Genomic DNA, 5,946 nt, shown 5'->3' on the forward strand with positions numbered 1-5,946 from the left:
GCTAGGCACCAGGCAGGGCCTAGAAAATACTTTTGATTGCTGGAGGGTGCGTAGTAGGGATCGCTGACCTGCATGCACTGAATACTCCTGTACTAGGAGCTGTAGGATGAGGACAAAGAAATAGGAGACGCAGTGTTTAACTTTAGGTACCTGAAAAATAAATGAACACACAAGGTGATGTCAGATAGCATAGGAAGTGTTCAATAAATCATGTCCTGGAATGTATGTTTCCAAAGAGACTGAGAAGGTGTCTATCCCAAACTCTCGTCCAAAGCAAGAACCCTTCCCTAGCATCTCTCTTTGAACTTTGGCGTCCCAGAGGCAGGGGGCTCACTACTCACAAAGAAGCCTATTATTGCCATACACCTTACTGACAGGTACCCACTGGTCCTTCGAAGAAATGTCCAAAGGATTCAATCTCTTTTCTTCACATCAACTCTTCATATGCTCTAAGACCACTGAATTCCTTGGTATGATTCCACATGAATCATGCCAAGCCTAGCTTACCTTTCCCCAGGATCAATCAGAAGTGATTTTCAGACCCTTCCTGCCCAGTGTGATGGTCTGATGCTGGGACAGAGCAGTCTGGTTGTATCTGACCAGGACAGGGGCTGTTATTCTACCTCAGGCAACGTGTTCTGCAAATGCAGTCTGAGGAGGCATCATCCTTTTTCTGCTTTTAATCAATGACTTAAATATGTATAAAACACCACATTACTATATGGAGATGCACATATTTTGCAAATTGAACACATAGATGAGGACCTGTGTATAAGACTTATGATTAACTGAACAGAAAAAGTAATATGTGGCCAGATTTGGAGAGAGTGCAAAATATTTGCATTGATATAGTTCAAAGGCATTGAGGTAAGTAAAATACTTCTTTTTAATTTTTTATTGTGATAAAATATAGATTACATAAAATTTACCATTTTAAATATTTTTAAGTATAGAATTCAGTGACATTAAGTACAGTCACATTTTTCTGAAAATATTACCACCATCTATCTCCAGAACTCTTTTCATCTTCCCAAACTGGAACTCTGTCTCCATTAAATGATAACCTCCCTTCCATATCCCCTGGCAACCACCATTCTATTTTCTATCTTTATGGATCTGATTTCTCTAGGAACCCCATATAAGTGGAATCACACAATATTTGTCTTTTTTGATTGGCTTATTTCAGTTAGCATAATGTCCTCAAGGTTCATTCATGTTGCAGCATGTGTCAGAATTTTCTTTTTTAAGGAGGAATAATATTCCATTGTATGCATATATCGCATTTTGTTTATCCATTTATCTGAAAGAAATTTGGGTTGCTTCCATTTTTTGGCTATTGTGAATATGCTGTTATGAACATGGGTATATAAATATCCGTTCAAGTTCCTGCTTTCAATTCTTTTGGGTAGATATCTAGAAGTGGAATTGCTGGTTTGAATGAAAATTCTACATTTAAATTTTGAGGAAGTGTGATGTTATGTTTCATAGCAGTTGTATTATTTTACATTCTCACTAGCCACGCACAAAGGTTTCCAATTTTTCCACATCCTCACCAACATTTATTAGCTTCTGTTTTTTTTTTAAATTTATTTTTATTTATTATTTATACCTACAGCACCTGGTCTTCCTAGGTGGTCTCCCATCCAAGTACTAACCAGGCCCGACCCTGCTTAGCTTCCAAGATCAGACATAGGGCTTGTTCAGGGTGGCATGGTTGTAGATCATGGACTGTGGCTCCACTGGGGCGCGAACCCAGGACCATCTGTATGTAAAGCAGATGTGCTAACTGCTACACCATGGAACCACATCCATTAGCTTCTGTTTTTTGATAATATTCATCCTAATGGATGTAAAGTCATATCTTTTTACTGTGGTTTTGATTTGCATTTCTCTAATTACTAGTGATGTTGAATTTTGTCCATGTGCTTTTTGGCTATTTGCATATCTTCTTCACAAAAATGGTTACTCAAATCCTTTGCCCACTTTTGAATTGGGTTTATTATTTTGTCGAGTAGAATACTTTTCGAAATGAATTGACACTTTTTTATAACCTTGTTTAAATTATTTTGTGTTTTCTTTGGTGAATATAAAATATTCAGAGGAAGAGTTTCTTGTCACTTTACTAAGTGTGATTTTTAAGCAAAGCATCATTTGTCGGAGGAAAAAAAATGGCGTAGATGATAGAGGCTCTGTTCATCCCTCTGGCAACCAAATCAAAGTTGTGATGGAAACAAGAAGCCAACAGCAAGGAAAAATCACCTGGGATCTAGATGAACATGTCATACAACTAGGGAGAAATTTAAGAAATCACCCTGCAACAGCAGAAGGTAGAATGGGGCGAGGACACGAGGCTGTCCAGTCACGAGCAGCTGAGTGAGACGAAGGCTGTGGCAGCAGCAGTGGCAGACATCTCTTAAAGGGGCCATGTCCGTGATCGGATTTTCATGGTGACGGACCTGCTTGCTCTGAGGACCAGTGCCAATTTGGCTGCATGCAGGGTGCACCAGTGACTTACAGGGAGATATTGTTGGTGTGAGGGTCGAGGGGAGACTCGCTCTGTACAGAAGTGCTGGCGGTATCCATTGATCCCTGTTCAGCCCTCCCCGCTCCCAGTGCACAGACACAGCATAGCCATAGCTGTGAACTCATCAAACTGGATAACACAGGTTGCTCCACCCAGAGGATTCCCTGAAACTAAGCCTCCCCAACTCACAGCCCCCATTCAAGCCACATCCAGGTGTATCCTCAGCGAGTCAAGTGCTCCTTGCTGAGCAGCGCCTAGACTCACACTAGGGGCACCTGGCCTCGGTTTCTGGAGTGGCCTTTTGAGGCAACTATAAGCATAGCATCTGTGGATTGCTTGCTGAATCTTAATAGGTGGCCCTGGAGGGGCAGAGACTTGGGCTAAATTTGGCCTGCAGCTGAACCCCTCTCAGAACTGTGCCACTAGACACTTAGTTCACAAAGGCACACTAATAAGACCAGGAGACTTAGGAGCTTTGCTTATTACATAGAAATAGACATAGAAAGAGCCAAAATCAGAAGACAAAGAAGCAGAAACCATATGAGAGAACAGAACAGAGATCCAGGAGTAATGGAGTCAAGTAACCTGACAGATGTAGAGTTCAAAACACTGGTTATAAAGATGCTCAGTGAACTTTTGGGAAGTATAGATAAATTCAGTGGGAACTTCAACAAAGAGATAAAAAACATAAAAATAGAAATGGAAATTATAAAAGGAAACCAGTCTGAAATGAAGAACACATTATCTCAGATGAGAAATATATTAAATGGAATAAACAAAGTGAATAAAGAAGAAGATCAAGTGACTTATTTAGAGGACAGGAAAGCCAAGGACACTCAGTCAGAATGACAAGAAAAAAGATGACAAGGCTATAAAAATAATCTAAGGAGCATATGGAACACTATTAAAGGTCAAAATATCCATGTGATCAACATACTTGAAGGAAAACAAGATGTTGAACAGCTATTTGAAGGAATAATGATGGCAAACTTTCCTAACCTGGTGAAGGAAATGGACAACCCCAGGAAGCTCAGAGAACCCCAAAAAACAGGGATCCAAAGAGGCTTATACCAAGACACGTAATAATTAAAATGCCAAAGATTAAATACAAAGAGAGAATCTTAAAAGCAGCAAAAGAAAAGCAGATAGTTACCTATAAGGGAACACTTATAAGACTGACAGCTGATTTCTCAATAGCAATTATGCAGGACAGAAGGGCTTGGCACAAAATATTCGATGTAATGAAGACCCAGGATCTACAACCAAGAATACTTTATCCAGCAAAGCTATCATTTAGAGTTGAAGGACAGATAAAGAACTTCCCAGACAAAAATAAGCTAAAGGAATTTATCACCACCAAACCAGTATTACAGGAACTGTTGGAGGGACTTCTTTGAGAAGAAAAAACACATATCAAAAACAGGAATAAAGAATGGTAACAACTACATTCCTATAAGTACCTCAAATGGAAAAGAATTAAGTGCTCCAACTAAAAGATAGAATGGATGAATGGATAAGAAAACAAGACCCCCTACATGCTGCCTACAAAAGACTCACTTCAGATTAAAAGATGCACACAAGCTAAAAGGAAGGGGATGGAAAAAGATATTGCTTTGATGGACCTAGAAGGTAGTTAAGTCAGACAGAGAAAGATAAACACTATATAATTTCACTTATAGGCTGAATCTAAGGAATAAAAAGAACAAACTAATCAAAAACAGACTCACAAATATAGTGGACAATTTGGTGACAGACAGAGGGGAGGGAGGATTGGGGGGCCGGGAGAATGGGATGAAGGGTTAAAGAAATACGAATTAGTAGCTGATGGATAGTCATGGGGATGGGAAGCCTGGCAGAGGGAATGCAGTTAGCATTAACATGTTGGCTAAGTGGAAGGTGAGGGGAGGGAGGGAGCAATTGAGGGGATCATTTTATGAACTACACAGATGTCTAACCAATGTATTGTACACTTGAAACCAATTAAAATAAATAAATTAAAAAAAAACAGCATTGGTCAAGAGGAAGAGAGACACAGAATATAGGAAATAGAAGAAAATTCTAGAATAGAAAAAAATTTATTTTTCAAGTGAAGTGCGGCCATTAATAGAGAAATAGAATGCGATGGCTTGGAGTCCCACATAAGCGGGCCCAAACTGAACAGCAGTGCTCAGAGGGCTCAGGCTGCCAGGAAAATCACAAGATACAATAGATACAATTTAAATGTGAAAACTTGAATTTCAGATAAACAGCAAGTAATTTATTAGTATAAGTATATCCCAAATACTGTATGGGATATACTTTAACTGAAATGTTATTTGTTATTTATCTGTAATTCAAATTTAATTGTTATCTTATATGTTTTTGGAGAGTTTCTTTTTAATTTTTTTTAAAAAAATTGTATATAATTTAGGTGTACAACATGATTTGATATACATATACATAGTGAAATGATTACCATAGTCAAGCTAATCAATATATCTTCTCACATAGGCACCATTTTTCCTGTGTGATGAGATCGCCTAAATCTACTCTCTTATCATATTTCAGTATCAATACATTATTATTAACTATAGTCATTATGCTGTTTATTAAATCCCTAAACTTATTCATCCCATGTATCTGTAACTTTGTACTCTTTGACCAGCATCTCTCCATTTCCCTTATCTCCACTCCCCTGGTATCCACCATCCTGCTCTGTTTTTATAGATTCATTGTTTTAGATTCCACATGTAAGTGAGATTATGTACTATTTGTGTTTCTGTGCCTGGCTTATTTCACTTAGCATAATGTCCTCCAGGCCCACATTGTCACAATGACAGGATTTCTTTCATTTATAAGGCTGAATAATATTCCATTGTATCTATATGCACATTTTCTTTATCCATTCATTTGTTGATGGACATTTAGGTAGATTCCATATCTTAACTATTGTGAATAATACTGCAGTGAACACTGGAGTGCAGCTATCCCTTTGAGAAACTGATTTTATTTCCTTTGTAAATATATCCAGAAGTGTGATTTCTGGATCTTACGGTAGTTTTATTTTTACTTTTTTTAAGGAGCCTCCATGCTGTTTTTCATAATGGCTGCACCGATTTACATTCCCATCAACAGTGCACAAGAGTTCCCTTTTCTTCACATCGTCACCAAATCTTGTTATTTCTTGTCTTTTGATAATGGCTAGTCTAATAAATATGAAGTTATACCTCATTGTGGTTTTGATTTGCATCTTCCTGATGATTAATGATATTGAGGATCTTTTCCCATACCTATTTGTATGTCTTTATTTAAGAAATGTCTATTCGGGTACTTTGCTCATTTTTCAATTGGGTTGTTTTCTTGCTGTTGAGTAGTTTGAGTTTCTTATATATTTTGGACATTAACTCTTTATCAGATATATAATCTGAAAATACTTTCTCCCG

The 5,946-nt window shown here is 37.9% G+C and overlaps 1 pseudogene; it reads right to left on the reverse strand.

Moving 5' to 3' along the window:
• Positions 1 to 1,606: 1,606 nt before the first annotated feature.
• Positions 1,607 to 1,722, reverse strand: LOC112470944 (annotated as a pseudogene).
• Between the last annotated feature and the right edge of the window lie 4,224 nt (positions 1,723 to 5,946).

The sequence above is a fragment of the Pteropus alecto genome, unplaced genomic scaffold (assembly GCF_000325575.1).
Source record: "Pteropus alecto unplaced genomic scaffold, ASM32557v1 scaffold210, whole genome shotgun sequence".
In the NCBI taxonomy this organism is placed as follows: domain Eukaryota; kingdom Metazoa; phylum Chordata; class Mammalia; order Chiroptera; family Pteropodidae; genus Pteropus; species Pteropus alecto.